This window comes from Haliaeetus albicilla, chromosome 8, assembly GCF_947461875.1.
Source record: "Haliaeetus albicilla chromosome 8, bHalAlb1.1, whole genome shotgun sequence".
NCBI classification, from domain to species: domain Eukaryota; kingdom Metazoa; phylum Chordata; class Aves; order Accipitriformes; family Accipitridae; genus Haliaeetus; species Haliaeetus albicilla.
This window is the reverse complement of record NC_091490.1, coordinates 25,812,426-25,838,981: the sequence shown is the minus strand read 5'-3', so window position 1 is coordinate 25,838,981 and position 26,556 is coordinate 25,812,426. Positions and strand designations below refer to the sequence as shown.

The window sequence follows — 26,556 nt, the reverse complement described above, 5'->3', positions numbered from 1 at the left end:
CCTAATTCCCTCAATTATTGCTTTGAATTCTGGTCTTGCTGAGAGAATGTCCTATAAATGTGAGAAACATGAACTTTCTAATTCTTTAAGAGTACAATGGTTGAATTTTATTTAGACACTACATTGGTAAAAGCTATAGGAGCAAAATAGATTGTGGAGCCAGATTCTCTGCAAGTTGGCAGCTTTCTCAATGCCAGTAGAAGCACTTGTGCCCGTAGTTATGACAACTACTTATTTTTCACATTAACAGCTTAACTGATTTCTTAAGGAAGGGGATTTCTAAAGGTAATTAGGTCTCTGGAAAATAGATCGGTTAAAAAAAAAATTGATCTCACAGGTGCATAATTTTGTGATCTTATTGGACTCATCATCTCTCCAGAAGACCATCTGGTTGTTCTGTAGGGTCTGATCCTGCAAATTGTTAGGTGAATGCATAAGCATTACCAATATTGAGTGTGCATAATTGGAAAGCCTTTTATTGTCTTCTACTTTTAAAATTGCCTATAGTTTGTATAGCTGCTAAAGTATAGTGAATGCATGAACAGTATCACTGAATCCCAAATCAAACTTACCTGGCTGTTTTCTTGCCTCAAAATCTGATTTTGTTTACAAGACTTCATTAATAAGCTTCAATTTAAGTTTTCAGATTGATCTTTTTCTGATTATCTTACACTAATTAGCGCTACAATATTTAGGATTACAAACACAGTTTTATTTAAATGAAATAGCTTTCAGTGAAATTGCATTACCTTTCTATTAAACACAGATTTATATTTGGGGACTGGAACACTGAAGGTCTCTAAGTCCAATGTTATAAATGTGAATGTTTCCACTAGCTAGTATTTATGCTTTTTCTTATTTTCTGAAAGGTAATATTACTTGTTAGATACTCATAGTGAAGAGTTGAATATCCTTTTCTTTGTTTGAAAGTCTAACAGTCGTCTTCTGACTGATTGTGCAGTCATGACATAGCTGAGGTGAAGATCCGACTTCAAACAGTGCAAGATAAATCATTTCCACATTCTTGCTTAAGTGGCTATTTTAGTGTAGAGAAGCACATTTTCTGTTGAGTGCTAGTGCCACTGTCTCCTTGACCCAAGGTCTTAACTATTTTGAGCAAAGTAGATTTGGTAGTTAGTGTAAGAAAGAGTTTTGTAAGAAAGACAGTTGTGCCATGTAGAAATTTTGAAATTTCTGTACTTTGTGGGATTGTCCATTGATGAAAGCATTGATTGAATGAAATGTGCTTCATACAAGATATTAACAGACATATATTCTTCTTATTTATAGAAACTGTGGGGGGGGAGGGGGCGGGGCTGGGATCACAGCTGGGTATAGGCTTGTGTAAGGGACCTGGGAGAAGGGAATATGTTTCTCAACTCATTATATTGCCCAGCTGCTTTGCTCTCATTTCCAGCGATGAGAGCTATTAGCATGAGGCATTCTACTTTCGCTAAAAGGGGAGGAAGTAGGAGCATTTAACATTGCTTAATGGAAACAAGACTGTAGTTTTATCTTAATTTTGGTGTTTGAGGGCAGCCTAGCAATTTACTTATGAGAAACAAAGCCATGGAATTATTTTTGTAGTCTTAACAGATAAATCTCTAGAATTCCGTCAACCAGCAATGCTCATTAAACTTCAGTAGCTTTATTGCCACTAGGGATATAATGGAATTAACTAGAGTCAGGTGCACTTAATATGAGCTAAAGCTATGGTCATTTCTTCTTTCGATGTGCCACCTCTGAGATGTGTTACTGCTTTCAATCTGTGTTGCAAGTCCTGTATCCTGATGACATTCCGCAGCGCCCTGGGCAATGGCAGTCCCATTGCGGAAGAGCCTTTTTTTCCCCTGGTTTGTGCCAGTTCATGGTGTCAAATTTTTCCCCAAATGTAGAGAGGCCTTGAACATCTGAAAGGCCTTCGAGGTTTCAAAGAGGAAGAACATTTGCAGAAAGAGGGAGAAAGTATATGCAATTATTCTGCTATTCTTTTGGCTGCTCATTTTTAGTGGCTACATAAGATAATTCTAAAACTGAGCATTTACAGGGGAATAAAAACAAGGGTGCTTTCCCCCTGGTGCTACCTGGTGATTCTCCAACTACTATTCTAACATAGAGCTGCCCAGCTTTATCTGCCAGCATAGAAGGAGTGTGGGACAAGCTCTCTTCTTCATGCTGTTCCTCCTTTTTGCAAGAGTACCCCTGCATCTCTAGAAGAGATGGGCTGTTGTTTGGAAAAGCCGCCTCCTATTTCTGTTGTTTCCTTGTCTCAAAGAATAGCCTTGTGAAGGATAGATGGCATTTAGCTTTAAATGAATTTTGTTGTTTTTAATTCAAACAGTAGCTTCAGTGAATGGTTGTCAAATATCATCACACTGCTTACTTTTTAAAGGAAATGGAAAAAGTGTCTGACACAAAGGCATCTGAAATGAAGCACTTGATTATCATAGTATACCAAGAATGCACCTACTGGAAATACCGTGTGATAGTGTTGAAAATAAAACATAGACTCATTTAGTCCTGAGTTTTTACAAGTAAATGGCTTGAACCTGACGACAATGGATGGAAAATGGGTTTTCCTGGGAAATAAACTTAGGTCCTTCAAATTGTGCTTCTTGCACTATCTTGCAATAGGTATTTTAGTTGTGTGCATAGTAAATGTGAAGTTATTATTTAGTAGTGTGAACAATTATGCCAGCAATGATAAGGATGGGTAATGACAGTCCAGCAGCATTTTCTGGCTAAGGGTACCAATGGAAAAACTATTATTACTCCACAATTGGCAAAGTATTGTTTATATATTTTCTCTTTCTTTCTCACTTCCTTCAAGCTGCCTGCCAAGCAACTATTACTATGCTCTTTTATGTCAGTGCATTATAGGGCAGACTTTCAAAGCTACTCATGGAAGATTTAGCTACATTAACAGGATTTGCTTAAAAAAGAAATTCCCTACTGGCTTTACAGGAATGCCCAAAGGAGTCAAACATATGTGGATGTGGCAAATAGCTGTGTGGCGGAACATAGGGAACCGTAAAGATGTAAGTACAGTATATGGAATCCTAAACAGAAGTTGAAAAGTAAAAGCAAGTAAGGTGAATGTTTTGTGTAATAAATATATTTAAGGATGCAAAGTAACTGCAGAAAAGTCACTCAAGACCTTGTCTCTCTTCCCATTCCTCTTTGACTGACACACAGAAAATTAGATTTCACCTTTTTTTTGTTGTTAGATTTTCCTTTGGAAACATATTCACTGACACTTACTTAGCTGCTTTGTATTTCTAGTCTTTCTTTTCCTTCATTGAAATGAAAAGATTTACAAAGCATCTATAGTTGTATGAAATACGACAAAATTATTAGGTAATTTTTGGGCACAGAATGCTAGATGCAGTGAATATATACTGAACATATAAAGCTTCATGTGACAGCTTAAGGTAGTAGCTGCAATTGAAGATAAATGTATATTCACATACTCTGCATACTAATTGAACTTCTCGTTGTGCTAATGCCTCCCATTTCCTTCCAACCTTAAAAATGTTCTCTTTATAGTGGAAACGCAATGCTGGTTTGCACTTAATTTAAAATTTCTTATATTTCATTGATTCTAACAAAAATAGATGTAGTTAAAACACAGGACAGGTTTCCGTGTTTTTAGATGGAACCTCTTTCAGAAGCATCTGATTTTTTTTTGGCTGTTTCAATTAAACAGTGAAATAAGACTTAAAAACAGGTTGCATCGGAGGGTGAGTTTACAGTTCTCAGAGTTGCTAACTGCAGGTCGTTTGAACCAAAACTGTTTTTGACAATTTCTTCAGTGCAGGGAAAATGAAATGAAGGAATAACTAATATTTCACAAAGTGTTTCTGAATATATGAAGTATATTTAGTGTTAATTTACATATCCGATGTTATAGACCTTTCAATCGTCACAAAGATTTTTTTCTTTTTAAGTTGATAGTTCCTTTCAGCATTGTTCTGAAAAGGAAGGAAAAAAAAAGAAGTCTTTGAAGCAAATAGTTATAGCCTAAATTAGCATGGACTTAGTTCAGTGTAACGTAGAAGCAACATAGTCTCAAATTGGAACAGAGGGGAGTATACTTAGCTCTTAAAATACTTACTGCAATCAAAATATTAGGTTTGAAATTTCTCTTGTTATGACTCTCAAGGTTTTGATGTCTTCACATTGAGATTTGCAAGGGGCAAATTAGAGCCTAAATATTTAGTAAACCTTATGGTACTTAGAAGAACAAAAAAAATGGAACATTTATTAATTGGATGTTAGCATTAATTATTAATATCAATAGAAGCATGATTAGTTAGGTTATTTGACACCTTTGACATCTGCAAGAATCCCTGAAAATTTGTTTTGATATTTGCCTTAAACTATACTTTTTTTCCTTCAGATGTAATACATTTGTAATATATTTGTAGGTTTTCAAATGTAGAATTTGAGTTTCCTCAGCCTTGCTCTGCATAGCTTCTTGCTTTTTGCTGCCCTCCACTTAACCTTTTTCTTACCCTGAATCATCGTCTGCTAATAGTTCTTGCCTTTGCTTTCTCTGCTGGTCCAACTATTATTATGACCTTTAACACACAGAGGAGGATGATTTCTTCTTTTCCTGTGTCATGGGCTTATGTACAAGATTGCTATTATCTTTGAAGAGAAACTACCTATTCTTTTGTTGGCTTCAGTCAACTAAAGCTCTGTATTTAAATTCTTAATTAAATTAAGACTTCTATGCATGTAACTTTTTTCTCAAAAGTATACACATTCCATGTGAAGAAAATGCTTGCTTGCAGGGTGCTGGCACTGGTATTTCCTGTTGACTGCATCACAGGGATTTTATATCATTTAACTTTTTCACTGTCGGAGATGGCTTTGCAGTGCATGGTAGAAGAAAGCTCTGGGGAGCAGAGGAGCTCTGGGTTTAAAGCGGTCAGCTGTGTGCTTGTATAAGCTAAAAGCAAAAATCAGCAAAGTGTGGGGAAGATAAATTGTTGGCTGGGGGAAATATCTGGGGTGATTCAGAGACATCATTGAACAACTGAAGTAAATATTTGTTAGATGTGTTGTGAAAGCAGCTCGACAACCCAATTAGTGGAAATTCAAATTTTCTTATAGACAAAAAACCAAATTAGTTGTCTTCTGGATGGTTCTAAACACGCAAGGGCCAAGAGTATCAGCATCTCTTGTTAAACTGATTAAAGAAATGTATTCTGGTTAAGTTCTTGCCCTTAATTGCATCAGTGTTTGAAATTATCTTTTTTGTTGCAGCATGTAGCTGTGATGCATTAATTTATATAACCTAATATTTTTAGGATCTGTCTCTTTGGAATGGCTAATCTCTGCTATGTCATAAATGAGCCTACTCCATGTAGATGCTGAATGGCAGGAATTTATTTTTTTTTTAGTTACCTCAAAATTAGTTTTTTGGTGTGTCATCCTCCTTTTGCAAAGTTCAAGGTCTGTTTTATTAAAAGTAAATGCATGATTCATACCTGTAATTCACAGTTTTGCCCAGCCCATCAAAACAAAAATAATAAGGCCTACACATGTGTCTGTGTTGGTTTAACTTCATCAGTTTACTAAATAGGGAAAGCTTTAGTATGAGGATATAAATAATGGTCTTGGAAAATCCTAAGCAGAGGAAAATTGGCCGTTTTTCAGTTTTGTAGTGTTTACTTGCTTTTCCTATTGTGACACAAGGGGTTTTCTTTTCTAAAGCTTGTTTAAGCGTCAGTGTCACTTTGTTTAACTCAAACATCTAAATAAAGCATCTCAACTGTAAACTTGCCTTTCTCTTCCATGTGAAGCAGGAGCTACTGTACTAGATTTAGAGGAATTAATCCGTATTTGCATGCTAGTACTTGAGGTGGAGATACGGAGGGTTGCAAGGACCTGTAGGAAGCGCTAAGCGCCGCAGCTGGAGAACAAGCGGGAGAGGGGTTGTTAGTGAGGGGGCCTGGCAGCCAGGCTGTTCTGCCCGCCCTTGGGAAGGAAGAGGGTTTTTCCCTGATTTTTCAAGTCACTCTGCCCCTACATTTCTCTGCAAGGGCTGGCTGCAGGGAGGGAAGGTTTCTGCCTATGTCGTGTTCTTTTGCTGTGTCATGTTTCGGTTCGCAAGAGATGATGCAGCGACCGCAGTGGAGGTGGGGCTTTGGAGATGGAGCTAGCGCTGGTGACTCAACAGGTGGTTTTTCAACAGCTGATCTCTTTGAGATCAGGAAAGTGGAAATCATTTAAATTGCTGCGGGAATTATGTTTTCTCTGCCGAACAGCAACATTTATAGTGGGGCCTTTATACCGGGGGGCGAAGGTGCCGAGGGCTGAAGACCAGTTGAAGGGTCATGTGCTCCTATTCCTCTTTCTCTTTGCTGACTTTGGTGGCTCTGAATACCATATTTCCATTGTGTCTTCTTTCCAATGATTTTTTTGAGAGAGCGTAAAGCCTGGTTCATTCCTTGAAAGTAATCAAGTTCAGCCTTCTGCAGTTTGAATGAAAATCTTAAGGCAGATTTACAAAACAGCCAACAGATGTGTTTTCCCTGCCATCAAATGCGAAAACAGTCATGATTAAGATGCTTTTGTTGTTGGTGATGGTTTGGGGTTTTTTTATTAAGTATGTAAGACAAGAGTATTGTCCAAGACATATCGGAATTAATTGGGAGTTTCCATCAAGTTGCCTTTCAATATTCTTTTGAGGGAATAATTTTTATTACTAAAATTTATGTCAGGCATTTCCTCATATTGCACTTTGCTGCCAAGGAACTTGATTTTACATCAAGCTTGTGCCATCTGTTTTTAATTCAAATAATCATTGTAATTGAATACTGTGTTATCCAAGCGACTGTACTTGTTCCCATTTACTAATAAGGTACATAGCTTGCTGACATCTGCATATGGATAGGTTTGAAACTTGTTGTATCCTGTAATCATTCCTTCTTAAAGAAAAGGCGTGGCAAGGAATGAGCCCTCAGGAGCTACAGACTTTATGGCATTCATGGAGGGTTAGTCAAAATTCCTGTAATAGTTTATTATTCAGTGGACTTATAGCCCATTGTTTCAGGATACTGTCTTAAACTCACACTGCATCTGCACAAGTTTTACTCTAATTTAACACATACTGTTATCAGTCCAAGGATTCTTAGAGTTTGGGGGTTGGTTTTGGGGTTTTTTTTTGGTGCTTCTGTTTTGATCTGATTGCTTCAATTATTTCCACCAGCTAGGCAATACTGTAAGGTATCTGTAGGTTAAGCTAATCATTGTATCCCAACGATAATAGGGTCGTTTCTTTTCATGATGAGCCTGGATGTTATTCTTTCACTCCATGGCTTACAGTTCAAGGGGATAGTTTTACTGCAGAAATTATAACTTTCAGGTAATGCTTTTTAATTGGTTTGTGGTGACTCGGATGTTTTAGTATTTAAATAATTCCATTCAATTATATATTTTGTATAAATGGTTACCTAGTTAACATTTCAACTGTTATTCTTACTTTTTAACTGAGAAGAATTTTGCAGATAATGTTTAAGATTTTTTTTTATCAATAATTACTTGTCAAGAATACGCTAAATTTCTGTTCAGGTGACTGGGGAAAAGCTGAACAGCTCTAGATGTTACATTTTTCTGCCCTAGGTAACGGAGAAGGAAATGTGCTGCAGTGTCATGAAGAAGTAGCAAAATGAATGACAGCAGTTGAAGGAATGCGATGAACCTGGTAAATTATTTTCTTGATACCACTATGTGTAAAGGTAAAGAAAAATTAAGAAAACGGGGAATCTCATTTAGCTGAGTGTATTTAAGTGTGATTTCCATCCTGCTTAGAGAAGAATCCTAATAAGCACAAATTGTCCTTAGCCTCCCTCTGCTACTGAGGTTAGGAAACTGTAGCAAGGGAGATGTGAAGAAACTGCTCACTGCTTTTTCAACAAATCAGGTTTTGCAGATAGGTAGGAGGTAACCCAGGATTTGTCTTTGTGTTAATTTTCTTTGTCTTTCATGATGGCATTTGAGCTTGTTTCAAGTAGTTACAGATATAATTCACAAATGGCTCAAAGATTGGTGTTGGTTTTTTTTCCTCTGAGAAACACGATCTTTAAACAACTAAACTTTCTCTACTTTGTCTCTTATTTTCGGTTTTTATTACTCTGCCCTTTTTGACCTGAAGGTTTGGACCAGCTACCTACTCTTTTGGCCTTCTAAACATTTTACAGTGATGATGTAGCTATGTGATACATGTAAGCTGTGTGCCACAGGTTGAAAACAATTTTGTTACTGTATAAATTGGTTTAGAATTTCTACTAATTTCTGTAGTGTTAGCATGGAAGTAATAATTTAAAATAAATATGCTATCATTTACAAAACAATACATCCTGAAAAGGTATTTAATATCTAATACATATTCCCATGCATCAAAACTTCTGAAATCCTTTGAGTCAAAACTCCCATTGGTTACAACATTTTTTATTTATCGGGTGGAATTTGCAAGTTTCACCGAGCCTTAGAGACTGTTGTACTGTTAATTTGAAATGTGTAAATAATAGCACTAAAAGGAGATATTTAAAAGACTGTAAGTCAAATCACATATTTATTATGAAGTTTTGTTACTAAATGTTTAATCTTGTACAGATGGAAAAAGTGGTGTCTGAGTGACCCGTTTGTCTAGTTTGTCTTGTTTCTTTGTTTGACTACTGATTTAGTTTGAATTCCTTTGTTCAACGGTGCATATAGAAAATTCCTAGGAAACATTCAGAAGATCTGCATACTTGTTATATTGATATCGATAAGCTTATACTGCAGAATTAAATACAGCAGCCAGCCACTGTAGACTGATAGGTAAAGGAATTTTCTTATGTGATGCTATCTGAAGGACAAAAGGTGGGGGGAAAAAAAAAAAAAAAAAAGGTTTGTTTTTACAGAATCATAGAATGATTTGGGTTGGAAGGGACCTTAAAGATCATCTAGTTCCAACCCGCCTGCCATGGGCAGGGACACCTTCTTCCAGTAGACCAGGTTGCTCAAAGCCCCATCCAACCTGGCCTTGAACACTGCCAGGGATGGGGCATCCACAGCCTCTCTGGGCAACCTGGTCCAGTGCCTCACCACGCTCACAGTGAAGAACTTCTTCCTTACATCTAATCTAAATCTACCCTCTTCAGTTTAAAGCCATTACCCCTCGTCCTGCCACCACATTCCCTGATAAAGAGCCCCTCCCCATCTTTCCTGTAGGCCCCCATTAGGTACTGGAAGGCTGCTACAAGGTCTCCATGGAGCCTTCTCTTCTCCAGGCTGAACAACCTTTTTATGTAGTTGTTCATGCGATACAGGCTTTTTTAATAGTAAGTCTGTGTTATTTATGAACTCAGAAGATTTTCTTGGTGCTTTCTTCCCTTTTTTAATTGTAGTACTTAAAATACCCAATGTAAGAGTGTTACTTCTACTACTGTTCTAGAAAGCAAGACTGGAAGTGGGAGGGTAGCAGATCCTTAGGAGTAAGTTTGAATTATTATTTCACTTCATGTCAGTATTCATTATGTGGATTTATAAACACACAAAAAAGGTGTTATTGTCTTCAAAAAAGGCTAAAATATGATACCACAACCTGTACTCCACTAATTTGAGTGACATTGTTAACATACATTGTCATACATTTCTTTTCAGTTGCGAGTAACTGTTAAAGTAAAGCCACTGGTCTGAAAGTTTACTTGGCTTCGTGAAAAACTTAAGCAGGAAGCATTTGTTTTCAGGTGTGAAATTAGTGGAAGACAGGTAGTTTTGCCCATTTTGACACTCCTAGGTTTATTTTCTTTGAACTAGCATGCTCTCATAGATATATTTTTAGAAGTCAGTGATCGGTCTTTTCACTGTTGTTATGACATTTTGTCTGAATTTAAAAAGTTATAAACTTCGGGAAACTATAATGTTGCTATACGTGGGAGGTCACAACAGACCTTGCAGTGGTCAAGGACTCCGCCTGCATGTGTACATGTTGTGGCTGCAGCTGGTGTTCAGGGCTTTGAACAACAGCAGCTGCCGGCTCTTGTCACGGCATCTGAGCTGGAAACAGGGATTCCCTGTGGGCAAAGGCAAGAGGAGGAAGTAAAGACAACAAAAGTGAGCTTTTGGGGAGTGTATGTTAAAAATGAGAGTGGAGGTTCACAGCGAGGTGGGGAGCCTGTGCAGGAGCAAGTGCAGGGAGTGCAAACCCATATAATTATAAGCCGGTATGTAAGGGACAAACTGGGTCTGATCTGGGAGAGAGGTCAGCGTAGAGGTACCATTTGGTGAGCGGGTTTTGGATTTGAATTTGCTGAACTGAGACTTGTATGCGATTCCCTCTAGGAGGGAAAGAAAAAAGTGAGATTGGGTCGGTGTGTTTGTCACAAGCTGGGGGACCTGATGGTTGGTCCAGAGCAGTAGGTTGCCTAGGGCCAGTCCTCAGACATGGGACAGTGACACACAGGCAGGTCTTGAATTGTGGATTGGAGCCTACCTGCAGGGAATGGGTGCATAGGCCTGGAGTGCTAGGGATGGCGATGGAAACTCTCTATCCTTATGGACGAGGTCTCTTCCCCATTTGGTTCATTGTGGATTTAAACTGGACCCAGGAGATCTGGGCCTTCCATACTTGCGGACGCATAGAATAGCTTCTGAATACACGCTATGCCTGTGCAGAGGAATAAAGAAAGTGTGACTTGCTGTTTAATCTCATCCTCCCATGTTGATGACATCCTTTTGGCTGTTGTTCAGAAGAGAGCCAGGAAGTTTTAGTGAGAAGCCTAGAGCTGGAGGGAAGGAGCTGGGGCCCAAACCCCAGTGATACCAAGGAACGAGGGTGGTGGATGTGGATATATGTTGCTGTCCTTTTAAAAATGCTGATGAGAAGTCTGGTGCTATGTAAGAGCACTAAGTGATCAATGGGCAAAGTTAAGTATAAAGGAAGAGATGATCTGTAATGCCAACAGGCTGGCAATCTGTAAGAGAACCGTTGCACCTCACCTTTCCTACTGGAAAGCTGACCTCCAAAACCCAGTGTCATTGTGTGTGCCTCAGAAAGTGACATTCGATTCTGAACAAGTTGTATTGATACTTTCTTTTTCAAAAGCATATGTATTCTTGATCTCTCCTGCATTAAGTTATGGTGGCTCTGAAGTTTGGGATTTTGTTAGATTAAGGTTTACTTCTTTCTTTCTTAGTGCCACTGTCAGCTGTGCTTTATGAGACACTGATAAATCAGCTCCCTTCTGTTAGCACACTGTTTCATGTATGGTTTTGCATATATATCATACTAGTGAGTAGTGCATCATGTAATGAGCAAGAGTTTGTCATCTTCAGCAAATTGGAGTACTGGTCTCTTCCTGCATGTTCTAGTAAAAATATCCATCTGCTTCATGACTGGAGACAAATGCATTAAGGATACTGTGACCTATGTTTGTAGTCATTAAATAAGAACATGATGGTGAATAAAGAATCAGGAAAAATCATATAGTTCTTTAAGAACTTTTATTTTTTGATAGTGAGACCAGCTTAATTCATTAGTCCAAGAGATCTTCTCTGGCTTTTGCTGTCCACAGATGATGAAAAGGATGATGGCTGGTTTTAATTATTAACAAGTACCTTTCTTTTGTTCATATGAGTGTATCAGTATAATGGTGACCAGAGGAGAAGTGACCGAAGCACAAAGTAAGTTGTTATGCAGTAATTACTTATACAGTTTATTAAGCTGTGCAGTGGTCTTTTTGTATTCCTATCGGCTAGCTATGTAGCAGGTTCAATTAATAGATCCACTCCCATATTTGAAAGTGGGCATCTGTTGAAGTACTGTGTTTAATATGGACTTTGGTGGTACCTGCCCAGGCTGACTTCAAGGAGAGTTGGTTCTGAACTGTTTCCCTTGCCCGTGAATCACACAGCCGGACGTATTTTTAGTTGCTGCAATATATATACATTCTTAGATTAGTAGTATCCTCTTCTGGATTGGGCAGTTACACAAGGACAAAACTAAACCAACTGGGAATGCCTCCACAGGAGATGGTGAGTGTTGCTGCTAATATTTTAGGGAGCCTCTTAGGGGGTGTTGTGTTATGCATCTGATGCCTTAATAACATGCAACAAATGAAAAGTCGTGAGTGCAAGAAACAGTCCTAAAGTACCTTAATCCTTATATCGATAACACTGCTATTGGGTTACACGGTTTTAATCCCAGAGGAGTTGTCGCCTGACGTTAAACTGTCCAAATAGTATTTATATCTGCTGCTGCCCTGCAAGATCACTTAACCCTGCACAGCAGTTTAAAAGTAGTTAATGACAGACCCAGCATGACTTGCCCCTTATGAATGATCACATAAGTTCGACCTGTGCTGTCATGGTTTATGGAGGAAGGCAGTTTGTCCATAGCCTGCTTCAGCCACAGCAGGTAATTTGAAATGAAATGAGACAGTTTCTACAAGCAGATTGATTTGGGAATCTTGCCTGTTCTTCCCTTTGACCCTTGACAAGTTGACACTACAAAGATTGTGACTTTAAAAAATGATTGGGTGCAAATACATTTAGGTAGATGATTTACTATGTGTTAAAGCAAGGACAGTGCATTTAGAATGGAGCTGTGAGGGAAGGTAATTGTAAACTTTAACAACTCATGTTTTATGTTTCTGTATCTTATTAATTATCTGACTAGGTGAATCTTCTGATAACAGTAGACCAAGTACTGTATCTAATAAACTGTATATGAGAGTCCACAGACTCTGCATACCGGTATTCAGAATTTTAGCTGTGCAGAAATAAGTATATATGACTTAAAAATGCAACTGGAATGCTTTCTTTGATTGAGCTGCAAGGGTTAAGTCTGAAGATGAACATCTGATTGTATAGGTTTCCCAATCCAAAGATGTCTTTATTTTGTTATTCTTTTGTAAATGCAGTCTTGCAAATACAAATATTGAAATACTGACATCCAGCATATGATAGGTAACTGGCAAATAGTGAAATAATGAAAGGATGCCAGAAACAGAGATAAAATCACATTTTAAAATGTCTATCTATAAATATTCTGGTCTTGCAAAGCATACATCCTCTTAAAGAGAATTATGTGGACTTGATGAGATATTATATGAAGATTTTATTTGAGTGCCTTTTTCTGATTTATGTAATTGGATTTTTCCCCAAACCATTATGTGATTAATTATGTCATTTGAAAATAAATAGCTAAAATATATTGCTTCTGAAGAATTAGCCTATGGTGATCCATGTTAGTATGTAAAGCACATGTACAAATACTGCTGAAGAAGGTATCATATAAATTTCATGATAATTTTAAATTTAATGTTTCATTAAATAACAGTCCTAGAAGGCAGAAACTTATCTTTGGTAAGCCACCTAGCACTAAATGTGCTATGAGTGTGCAGCTGTAAATGCATAATACAAAGTAAATATTTGCACAGACAAAGTTCATCTTTCTGCAGGTCTTTCTCCTACTGTCTGTTTGAAATGTTTTGTACAAAGCATAATTTTGAAGACGCTTATAAAAAAATTCTTACTGGTCTCGGTTCAAATTATTTAATACCCTTTTGACTGTGTCTTTACTGAACTATGTTAAAAGTATTTTGCTGAAATGTTTCTTTATGTTGTCCATTGGGTTTAATAGACGTGCCATTTAATAAGCTCTCTACCTGTAAGGATAGACTATTTGACCTTTGTGACCTGCCAGTGGCAGACATAGTATAAGATTGCTTTGTGAAATAAAGCTGTCGGTAACATCAACAAAATAAAAAATGATCGTATTCCAATACTCTCTGCTGAGTACTATGACAGCACTGAAATATGGAATAAAATTGAAAGTAGATTAGTTTTGGGTCCTAAGTCATGTTTTGACAAGATATAAGAGAGGAGAACATATCTTTGAACTTTTAGTTTTAAAGTTTTTTAATGAAAATATTTATCATTTTGTAAGGTTCCTTCTTTCTTTATCACAGCTGGGTTGTATAACCTTAAAACAATCCATTCTCTTATTGTGAGGGATATAAATACTGTACTATCTTTTATATTAAACATCATAAAGGATACATGCACAGTATGAAATTGCTTGACACTTGCAAGTAAAGGACTGTCATGTTAATAAAAAGCTTATTGGAGAGGTTGAAAAATCAGTCATTAATAAGCCACATATTTTTTAAACTATGTAAAGCATGTAAATACTGCAGACAAGAAGGCAGTTTTTGCCATATTTTTTCCTCTCTATTTGAGATGCTTACGGTCTAAAGCAATACTGTAAATAAGAATGATCAGATTCCCTCTTCTGTGCTTATTGTAAACTTTATATGATTAGAGAAGAAATTAATTAATATTTTCAGGTACAGTGATTAATCAAATCAAATGAAGAGTTTGGGGGGAGCAATGCTGGCGTGACTGTGAATGCTAGAATTTATGCAACTTGCTTTCAATGCTTTCTGGAAAAAAAAAAAAAGAAGCCTCCTGGGGTGGGGGGGGAATCCCAAATCACCCAAATCCACTTTGTATAATAGCTGCGTAGGGTGGGAAATGGAGGGGAAGGTATATTAAAATGGTGAAGATAGTCTTTCTGTCTTCATCTGTATGCATAATAAATACAAAGCCAATTAATTTAAACTTCTCAATCCAAGATGAACATTGTTGACTGCTTCTCCTTGTTCAATTTTTTCAAGTTACTTTTTTAAAAAAAGTGACAAGTTAATGACTGTTTTTGTTTTTAAGCAAGTGGGGGGGGGAGAGGGAGAGATGACAAAAGTAAAAAGAAAAAGGAAAACAAAAGAAAAGCTGATGTATTATGATTGCAGCAGGGAGCAAGTTATTTGACATAACTCTTATAAAGTGCCTTTTAGTTTGGTTATCCTCATTTGGCTCTTCTGTTCTAAATGCTCAATTGTTAGTCCAGTACAAATGCAAGTTTCTTAATTTTTTTTTTTTAATACTTTCAAGTGAATGAAGTGGCTTTTTTTATGGCAGATGTTTGTTTTTGAAGCCATAGAAATGAAATACCTTTCCTGGATGAAGTCACAATATTTCTATAAAGGTATTGGTCTTAGTTTAATTTCAGCAAATTGGGATATTCTCTAAACACTGTAGGAAATACAAGAATTTTTTATGCTACCTCATAAACAAAAATATTCATATAAAATCAGGGAGCAGCATATAGAAATTCTGTGTCATACAGTGCCTGTAAGAGGACTGTTATGATGGGCTTTTAGCAGAGTTTTACCTTCCTTGGAGCATGATATAACTCAAAAGTAAAAATAGTAAAAGAATTTAATAATTAGGAAAAGAATTTAAGCCGATAATAAAGGAATGTTTTTAGGACCAGCCTCAAATTGTACCTCAAACCGTTTGGAATGAAGACAAGTAGAAAAGGTTTCGGGAACATCTGCTTTGTCTGTATTGGATGGTACTAAATGTCAAATGCATTTTACTGTATTATAACTTTGTTCCACACCTGCAGTTTTGCCCTTTCAAATGGTGTGAAAGCAATGTAAAGATCATCCTTTGGCCCTGCGGATGGTTTGAGATGCTCTGTTGCTGAGATCATCGGTGGAAACTGTGTTATCTTACTCTTTGATTGAGGTTAATCCCCATTATTATTAATTTCTGTGGTTGTAAGCCTGGGGTCATGTCCCTAGGAACAGCATCTTTGCCTTGGGAACGTTCTGAGGTCTTGGTGCTTCAGGATCATTTTAATGCCAAGGGCCAGCGTAGCCCTAGGAAAGGAGGCAGGGCTGGAGAGCATGGCATTTCAGTCACCAACCTGGCAACTCATCATTCCACTAACGCTGAGGAGGAGTTACCTGCTGGAAATACCATGTGTCCCTTTTTCACTTGTGAATATCTCATGGAGAGAGAGAACTCTTCCTGGCTAAGTGAGATACTGTTTCCATGTTGTGCATGGCTTGGGTTGTCAGCAGCAGTAGTACATGGCTATGTTCTGAATTCACTTAAGCCAAAGGAAAAGGTCTCCCTCCTTCCCCCAAATTGTGAATCAATATGGTAGTATTTCTTGTGTCGGCATTTTTTTTTTCCTTTGAGACTTATATACATATTTTTAAATATAGTCTATAATGCTGCTTTTTTCTGCTTTCTCATGATTTTGCAGAAGCCTGTCCTGTTGGAGGTGAGCTGTGAGGCAGTGAACAGCAGGGCGACAAGGCACTTGGTTTCATGTCCTGGTTGTTTTCTATAGCTACTCATTTGCTGTTTCACTTCACCGTATATCTTCTTTATCTTACCCAAACAATTCCTTGCCCAAATTACAGTGAGAGATAGAGTTGCGCAGAAAATGGGCAAGAGAAAGCGGTGTCTAGCTGCCCACTATTTGCCAGCAGTTCTTTTGGGTTTGCACTCATTGTCTGGCTATGCCAGACAGTTTTTTTAGTCATTACATTGCCAAACATGTGAGATGGAGGCAGTTTTAGCAATATGTACAAACCTAGTACAGTGGGGTCTAGTTATTAATCTGAACTGCTTGCAATTACCGCTTTAGGACAAATGGACTAATCCTGAAAGTTTCTTATGAGTAAATATTTGTCAGTGCTGAGAACTGTTGTTACAAATGTGATTGGAAATTTATGAAGTTAAACTCAGATTTTTGGAAGCCTGTACCTCAATGGATTATTCAGAGTCTGAGAACATTTAAACATGATAGAGGAGGGTTTCTTGCCTTTCAACATGGACAGGAAATTTAAAGTCTTATGCCTACTTGGCATGGTATGTGTTTCTTAAAACGTCTGACTTGTCTAGAAAGCTGTTTAACTGTATATCTCTTAGTTTATTTGCTTTGCATTGAAATTCATTAAGATTTGAGCAGAGGCTCCAGATTCTCCAGCATTGACCTGGATAATTGATTTGAAAATGGAGGTGGAAAAAATAACATTGAAAACTTGGTATTAAACAAAATTTTCAAAGTAGAAAAGGTAGAGGGGAGGACTAAGAAGGAGCAAGAAAGGAGCGGGGTAGCTCAAGAGATGATGGCATGAGATACATTGTCTCACGGATCTAGGTCACTCATAGAGCTGAATATTACTTCCATGGACTATTCTGGGTGATTTTGAAATAAATGTCGGTGCACTCCAAATAGATTTGTAGAAGGTAGCTGTCACTATTTTGCGTGGTCTCGGAAGAAAGCCTGAGACTGAATGTAATGTATGGGTCGATGTAAACTTTTGAGTATGGATCCATTGACAGGATGCTACAGGGAAGCTGCCATTTAATCCATCGTAGCCTTTCTGAGAAGAAACCATTTTCTTGCCTTTTCAGAACACTAAGTTGCCTGCAAATCAACACTTGAAAAATAAGTTATTCCACGAATCATGCAGTGGGCTCTGATATGGATTATTTGACTGAAGAGGGTGTTGACTAGCAACGTGCAAAAGCCTTTCTTGTTAAGTTCAAACTCGCTGCTCATTACAGTAGAAATTTTAGTTTAGATTTGAGTGTCATCTGATTGCCCTTTTAAACAGACTTACAGAAGAGCACACATTAGAAGTGGTGAACACAATATAAAATATATATAAAAACATAGTGCAAAATATATAAAAATTACTCACTAGCAGGTATATTTCTTTGGAAGTTCTTCCAGTTTTACTATGCGGTACAGGCTTTCTCTTTGCAATTGATTACCCTTCCTTTTCTTTCTCTTCCCAGCCCATTTGTGACCATTCCCATTGAATTTTGCATATTCAAGGGTGCTTTACTACTAATCACTTGTCCTTGGACACAATGCTCAAGTCTTTATAACCTTTGTTCAAAATTCCTCAAAATCTTTAAGTTGCATAAATAGAACTAATTTGATAAACAGTATAAACAAAACCTTTTGTCATTGGTTTATTATATAATACACGTAGTCACTGAGGTCCAAAAACGTCATGTCAGAAGTGGGCCCTGTTGTGGTTGCAACTTATGATCAGGTTTTCAATACTCGTAGTTTTACCATGACAAAAAGAGATCACCCTTTTTTCTCCAGCACTGTTACATGTGACCAAAAGGTGGCAGCTCTACCTCCGCTGTGCTTGCGCTGGCTGTGTATGTCCTGTCTCGTGTGTGTAGGGAAAAAAAAAGCGGGGGGGACGACACGACACAAACACACACGACTTGTTAAAATGGAGACTGCATTATTGATTACAGTAGAAATAGTTGGTTAACATAAGTAGTGGTATTAAAGAGCTGGGCTTTGCTGCATGCTCTGTGCAGAGACACGGGAGTCATGCTAATGATTTTGAGTGTCACATGCAGGCTCTATACACAAAACTTCAGTGACTGAGCACATGCCTGATTGTGTAAAACCAAATATTCTCTTACCCAGATCAGGGAGTGGCAGTTGATAACACAAGTCTAAATCAGACGCATCAACCCCAGCTGCACTCTGCAAGCTGTGTGCTGCAGCTCCTGTTAACCAGGGGCAGAGCAGACACTGCAGAATTCTTTGCTGGCTGTCTGCTGTTTGCTGGAGGTTTTGATTAATAACTTCCAAGGAAAAAAAGAAAAGACTTTACAGTGATGGTTTGTTTTCAGTTATTCTGGTAATTATTTTTGTGAGTAGGACGTGCTAGAGAAATGTTCTGCATTTTGACCAAGCCAGATTGCTTTGGAGAACAACCTTTTTAGCAGCTATTACTGCCACATATCACTTTTATGATCACAGTGAAATCATCTGAAATACAACTTATTTGTGTTGTACTGAGGTTTTCTTCTTTTTGAGGATATATGTTTATTTCTTCTTTTTTTGCCAGATTGAATAAAGTCAATGCTACTGCTTGAAGGCAGCACATTTTTTCCTTTCTTCTGCTTCTGGCAAGTACTTTTCCATTAGCTGTTTCTTGACCTTGCCTGCATGATGTTTTTGGAGGAAGGGGCCTTGACGTTATTCCCTTCAAAGGCTTCACCAATTACTTTTCACCTCTCCATTGGTAATCTGTGATCGATTAAATGCACCTCATTGTGTGTGTAATTCCATTCTAGCAGGCTCCAGAGTTTGTTGCAGAGTTAAGCTTGCAAATAGAATGCACATGCTAGTGCTGGTAGAGGTCTGTTAGCAGCCTGAACTGCTCTTCTACTGTGTTTCTAATACAAACAAATGTTAAAGGGGCTTAAAAAAATGCCCTTTTATTTTCTGAGAGTCACAAGAAAACAATAATATACTTTGGCATTGAGAATCACAGGAAACTCCTTAGCTATGTGAAACATGCTCCTTTCCCCCATGGATGAATGAGCTGTTCTCCACTGCAGTTTGAGTCCCAATTGACTTGGGGAGAGAGATGGGAGACCATAATGATGAATGAAGCTGAGTATCCCAGATGACAGCACAGAGCAGTGCTGCTGTGTTGTTCACTTATAAAGTACTCTAAGTTATTTACTGATTTGGGTTTTGTCGTCCCGTCCCCCCCCCGCCTTAGATCTGTACAAGAAATACTGTAGTCTAATGTGTTTCTAGTAGCTCTTTTTTTTGCCCTTTCATCTCCTCCTTCCTTTCCTTCTCTTCTCCCCACCCCCTTCCTGTTAGAGGTAGGGTTTAGATGATGACAAACCCCATCTCTTTGACCAGTGCTGGATCTTCTCGTACAGCTCTGTGTTACTGCAGCGCACTGTGTAGCAATTGTGTGTCAGCTCTAAAACAAAGTTTATGAAGTTTTCGAAGACTCTGTTAGTTCCTGTCAATGTTAACCTAGAAACAGCAATTCACTATTCTGTGAAGTTAGTTTATGGATCTGGTGGTTCCTGCCAAGAGGACTGTAACCCAGTAATGGTGGCATCGTGCAGAGGAAAAATCAAAAGGAGTGGGGTGTATTTTTCAATGATTAAAGAGCTGTGATATTGCATGGCTTCGTCACTGCCACTGTTGTCAGCCTTGCACGGAACTGCTCTCTCATGCCACGAGTTAGCAGTCAGGGGAGCTGATTAACATACAAATGCAGCAGGAATAGTGGTTTCTGTGGTACATCCGTTTACCTAGGACTTGTATCTCCCTAATTCTGAAATGGACTTCTGTTGGATGAATTATTATGAATTATCATTATTATTATGAAGAATTTATTTTCACAGTACTTTGTGGAGGCAGGGAATACTGTAGAAGGGCAGCTGAAGTACAGGGTCTTTGGGGACTTCTGCGGTGTCACATAGGATAGTAGTGGTTGGCCCTGGAGTTTTTGACTGCAAGACCTGTGTGCAATAAACTATCTTACTTCTCCAATATAGAACAGAGGTAGAGGGACTAAATTGGGGGGGGGGGGGGGGGGGAAGCCCACACCCAAAAAAACCAAACCCAGATGTGCATCTTGAGCGTTGCATGGAAGCATTGGACATTTGCAGTTTGAGTAACACACAAACAAGATTGTGTGCACAGCAGCCTGTGCATGTAACAAAGAGCTGTTCTTCGTGCAAACAGGGTTTTGTACAGAACTCTAGCACTCTTCAAAAACTGCACTGTGATGTTTTAGTATAGTGCTTTCATAAGAATGAGGCTCGACCAGTGTGATACTCATCCTCTGTATTCAGAAGAAATGCAGCTAAGTGTTGCTAGACTCACTCCAGTGATTTCTGTGCAGGGCAGCTGGATGCAGCATTCTCCCTTTTCTTTTTCTATCTGTGAAGGTTATAAATGCCTTTTTTTGTAGTTTCTGGCACAAAATTCTGTATTAAAACAGCTGTTCTTTTTTTTTTTTCCTGAAAATTAGCACTGTACCGTGGTAGCATTAGGTGGACTTCAAATATTTTGTAGCTCAGGTTTTCTTTGGACTCTCAGGCAGGCATTTTGGCAATAGGCATAGTGCTGCTGCAAGTGGCATATCCTTGGCTTGTTTCGGGGTGTATTGTAAAATGCATTTCAGGCATTCATTTGTTTTTATATGTAGTTGAGTTAACAGGTTTTGGAGACAAGGTGGCATGGGCGGGAGCTATTCTGCTGCTGCCAGCTTTTTTTTGCTGCCATAGGGTTTTGACTGACCTGCTTTGGGAGTTGGCCTTGGAGATGGTGGTTTGTTAGATGATTGTTGCTGGTAATGGGTCACACTAAGCTATGACCTACTTCTGTCATCAAGGCATTGAACCACTGCCACATGCTGTGCCAAGAGAAAGCCAGTGTCTAGTCGGTATGGCTGAAGTGTCATGTGGCTGATTTTTTTTGCCATTTAATGATTGCTGGGGATCAAATTCTGTAGTCCTTAATTAAAGCTTCTCTGCAGCCTTTAGCGGGTATTTTGCTTTCCTTGGTTTAGGATATATCCTGCTCCAGAACTCTTCCTTGTGCATTTCCTTTATTGAACTTGTAATTGATGTTACTCATGTTTCTTGATTCTTCCAGGCTTAGGTCCGAGGTAAATGAAATCATCACAACGTAGTATGAAATATTTTAGTGGGCTTGTAGAATCCAATTTTGCTGTTTATTTCATAGGTGAAGGTGGAATGAAAGCTTCATCTGCAGGAAGAAATAACAGTCCTTGTGATGAAAGCAGTGCTCTAAGATTTTGGACATCTGTTTGATACTTGGTTTTACCATGGACTTCTTCAATAAGCCAGAAGTCCTTCTGTGCTTCAGCACATCACCTGAAGAATGGGGACGCAAGGACAATATTTTTCCTGTCTTCAGATAGATGTTGTACAGACTCTTCCAAAATGTATCTGAGGGCAAAAGTAGGAAGAGTGTCATTATTGAAATGTATGTACCTAGTGCCATTTGAAATGTATTTACATCACTATGTAAAGTCTTCTTCACAGCATTGTTAAAGAACAGCTTCTTTACAGTACAGCTGAAGCAAGGGGCTGCTGAGTATCCTGGTTCACTTCATACCTGAGACTTGCTAGTCCCTGCATCAGGGAGAGGGAATAAAACAGTGTGGGTTTTGAAGGACAAACTGTGGCAGTGTAACTGCAATTCCTGCTTTTCCTCCCTGTTGCAGGATAGGCCCATTGTGGGGGTATTTTCTGCAGCTAGAGATGTGGTAGTGGTTTGTGCCAAGATTCAGTATGGTGCTGATAATGCTTTATTGCTGTAATCCTTGTGTTGCAGGTTTCAAGGAGATTAGTAAAGGCTTGTATCTCTGGTGAAGAGGAATCTCTGAAGAAATTTTTCTTTCATGTATGGTAATGAAACTCTTCTTTCCCAGAGGACCATGCTATTTCTCTTCTGAAATTCCTAATTCCATGATACTTTGATAGTGAAGTGATGATTTGGTTAAATTGCAGACTGTCTTACCCTTTCTAAGGGGTATCATGTCCTATTTTAGGATTTTTGGGGGAAACCAGCTCTTAGCTTTGTCAGCTGGTCTATCCTGCAGACTTCAGTCATACAAACTCCTCCTGCCCTAGTGTTCCCTAAACAAGGGCAAGCTCTTATCTGCAGAGATACTTTACCTATCTTTGCTAATACTCTGGAAACATTGACAGTCAGCCTCCTTTTGAGTAGGACAGAGCCACAGGCATTTCCTTCTAAACCTCTGTTTCTCTTCTAAGCAAACACTTATTTTATATATATATATATGTGTGTGTGTGTATATATAATATAATAAAATGGAAAATCTATATTAGTATGTATGTAATATCACTAAAATTTATTAATATACATGGACTCTTTTTGAGTCTGTTCCTCATTTTGTACTAAGTGAGAAATGGAATATAATATTGAGATGGCCCTTTGTGTTTCTTCCAAAATTACAAAAAAATTAGTCATGGGATTGGCTCAAAAATAGTACAATTTTATTTTTAAGCTATAAAATAGTGTTCACATTCTTTGGACTTCTTGTCAAGATTTGGAACCTGCATGATACACTTAGATTGTTTCTAATCTTTTTTTCTCCTATCATGAACTTTATTTTCATTTTAATTGGGATCCGTCTGTAATCACGTGTCTCCATGAGCCTGATGTTGAAACATGAAATGTCATTCAACTTGCAGTAATACACTTAGAACTGACAGTAACTAGAGGTGGAACTGGATTCGTAATCTGCTTTGGAAAGCAAGAACACTATGTGATGCTAAACAAGAATTAACCAATATTTTTCGTGTCTTTTATCTGAATTGTTTACAGGCTCACTGTAGTGGTATCCCATCCCCTACAGAAAAAAACACCACCACACTATTATTCTTTAAAAATGGAATACAAAACAGCCTTTAATTCATGCTTGCTTTTTCCTTGCAAAAGGAAATTATAAGGATTTGAAGTTGGCATAACGTTTTACCTAGTTTAAAAAAAAAAAAAAAAAAAGGACCAGTGGATGCCTGGACAAATACTTTATTAGAAGTATTTTATGTGAAATGTAATTTTTGGTAGGGTGTTTTTTTTAAATTTCAAGTGACTCGATGTGGACCTGTAATATAAGTGTATTGAATGAATGTATTGAATGGCTCGAGAAATAATATGTTGTCTTGTTCTTCATAATATTCATATTAAGTTCTTTATCAATGTAGGAAAGCTCTTGTACCTATAAAAATACTTAAGGCAATGCTTGAACTTGTAGGTGAAGGACATAATTGTATTCTGTAGGGTTATAAATCCTATGAAAGGACATTACAGAAAGATATGCAACTATTTCATTTCTGTTTAATACAGAAGGGGAGAAGCTTTTGGGAGTGAGTGTTGCAAAGGGGAGAAGCTTTTGGGAGAAAGACTTCCTTGGTGTAGGAGCCTCATTTTGCTGAGAAGAGAGGGACTCCCCAGGGCAGGACTGGGTACGGATCTTGCAGCTTTGGGTTTTGTGTAAAACCTGCTGCTGACCACGTTGCTTGTTTTATATGTTTTATTAGGGAATGCTTTGAAGTGTTTGGTGAGGCCAGAGCTGCTGTGCAGTAATAGTTTTGAAGTGATGGGGATAACCAGGCCTCTCCTTGAATGCAAATGATGTGACTAGCTTCAATGGAAAGAAAACCCCCTTATTTTTACAATAAAGGATTAATGGCACGCGCTTTGCTAACATACAAGCTATGTTGCCAAATGGAAGGAAACTGTCCTGCCAAGATGTCTCCTGAGATAAGTTGTGTTTTTTGGTTTTTTTTTTAAATCAGGCTATCAACTTGGCACCCAACTATCCTACAGTCAGTTGCTGAGCTCATATACTTGGTGCTTGGTAGCAAGATTTACTGAGTTCTGAGTTCAGTATGGTTTTATATGCTGTTAGCCTTGTTGGCTGTTTTAGGGATGCTGAGACTGACAGGGGAAAAAAAAGAAAAGCTACTTTGACATTTTTGTGGACATGTCTGAAAGGGTCTCTCTTAGCTACATCTGAGAAGATTTTGCCAGCTTAATGCCCTTTGTTTTTGCTTGCTATGATTTCAATAAGTATTTGCCATTGTAGCAGAAGAGTAAGTGTGTTCAATATTTAGGTTAACTCCTATTGTTAGGTGTGGTCGTGCTACCTGGCCACAGCATCTTACCCTCCTTTTGTTCCCTGACCTGCATGTTGATGCGAAAGTGACTTTCTTAGGCAGAGGAAGGAGCAGCGTAGCCAGTGCCCTCTTTCCAGGAGATAAGGTTCTCAGTCTGGAAACATCCTTCTCCTGTTGTTGAGTGTACTTGAGAGTGTGCTGACTGGCTGGCTGACAAGTAGGAGAAGAGCCGTGACGGCCATGCATCTTTCTCTGAATCAAGCGTCAGAGGTGGTTAAGAGATATTGACTCGCCAGCACTAAAAATTCCTTATGTGTTTTGGGGAAAAGCAGGGGACAGGTTACCAGCATGAGGGGGTTTGGGTTTGCTTGGTTGGGGTTTTTTTTCTTCCTTTTTTTCCTAAATAATCTGTCCTTTTCTCAGTGCTACCAGGAGGGTTTGTATTGACCTCTGCCCTTGATCCCCTCCCCAGCTGAGTGCTGTGTGCCCTTGTTGCAGTAACTAGCTATAGGGCAGAGGGTAGGACTGCCTGATTGCCTTCATGTGATTGTAGAGCCCCTGTGCTCTTGCTCACCTTTAAGCCTGGTTGAGGCAGTGCAGACTTCTCTTCTGGTCTGCAGCTCCTGTAACATTGTCTGTGAATTCTAAGTGCAAAGGCTTTAATAGCTTTGCAGTAATGTGAGGTACAAATGCAGTGTCTGTTGCATTGCAGAATCCCTGACAGCAATACCCGGACTGGGAATTGTAATTGAGGTCCTGTAGCGGTAGCAAGTTTCTGGATCATGTCATGCAGGGGTAATAGACTGATTCTGCAGCCCGAAGGGAGCAAACTCTGGAGGAAGGGGTTCCAGATGGCTGAACATGGTTCATTTGGCTCAGTTTGTTGGAATTGCAGTGAGCAAATGACTGAACTCTACTTTAATAAAGCTTTGTGGATACCAGAACAAAGGACTTGAGGTATAGAGTATAAGGTATGACAACACAATTGAGCCAGGCTACTTAGCTGCTTATAGCCCCCAGGAGTAATTGCTTATTTTGCTGTGTCTGAAGGTGTATCACTTACACATTTATCAGGTGCTTATGCTTCAAATAAGGAAATCAGGTAGAAGGTTCAAACATATTCTTAGGTTCAAATATATTCTTTGGCTGGGGGAAATTTATTTTAAAATATGCAGTTGCAATAATCTCTATATATGTATTCAGATTTCAAATAATTACTCTATCCCTCAGGTTTTCTCTTTGAAAATGGAGATCAACCAGGCAATTTAAAATGTGCTGCTTTTTTGCAGGTCCTGGTTCTGCAGTCCTTACATGGAACAGTATTTACCTGAATGAATAGTACCATTGTACTTATTTGCAGGAATAATTGCTCTTTGGTTTAGTAAGGGTGACAAAGTTGAGCTTTAATTTGCAACAGCTAGGACATATGCTAGTGATTTTCTCTTTGCTGCATATAAACAAAGAGTCAGCACAGAAGTGTATGGATAGTTAAAGGTTTTTCTGTGTTGGTATCTTCTGTTTGGTTCTGTGCTATTAAAGGAAAAATGTTCTTAGGACACCATTTCCATTGCATGAGAATGTTTGTCTAGACTTGTTAAAATAGGTATATATTTCTCTCTCTTTTCTTTAAAGAAGCAAACATCCATGTCTGAGAAGGTTCTGACACTTGAAACTGCTTCTCATCTTGGGAAAAAGAGAAATGGGCAGAAACAAGTACAGATTTAAAAGAAAAAATGTTGATAAAAGGTTAGAATTAAATACTCACTTTTGAAGAAATGGTGAAGTCAAGGTTTTTCATGGAGATTTTGCAGTGACCATACTTGAGCATACATGTTGTGATATAGTCTACTCTTTTTATCACACCTCTCAGCTGTATCTGTTCAATTTATTCAGATTAGTGCATAGGCACTTTCCAGTCACTCCTTCCTCTCCATCTTTCTTGAAACACCAGGTAATAGTGTAAAAAAAAAAAAAAGCAAGCCTGATTGCTTGCTGAAGCAACTCAAAAGTGATCATACATTTAACTTTTTCAGAGAAGGCAAATCACTATGCAGCCTGTTTGTGATGGAGAATGGTAGGCAGTTAGTCATCTGCCAACGCTTTAATAGGGTGTTTTAGTTACACATGTAATTACTGCAGTCAGTAGTATGCTGTTTGCTAATTGTTGTAAAGCAAATGAATGCTATTCATATTCATATTAAAATATTCAAATTGTTGTATATAAAA

The 26,556-nt window shown here is 38.3% G+C and overlaps 1 long non-coding RNA gene across 1 annotated transcript in view; it reads left to right on the top strand.

Annotated features, from left to right (window-relative positions):
- LOC138686433 (uncharacterized) overlaps positions 1 to 26,556 on the top strand; it is a 55,229-nt gene that overhangs the window by 8,611 nt on the left and 20,062 nt on the right. Inside the window, exon 2 of the long non-coding RNA XR_011325813.1 lies at positions 7,633 to 7,714. This is a non-coding gene — a long non-coding RNA (uncharacterized lncRNA). The remainder of the gene's footprint in view (positions 1 to 7,632; positions 7,715 to 26,556) is intronic.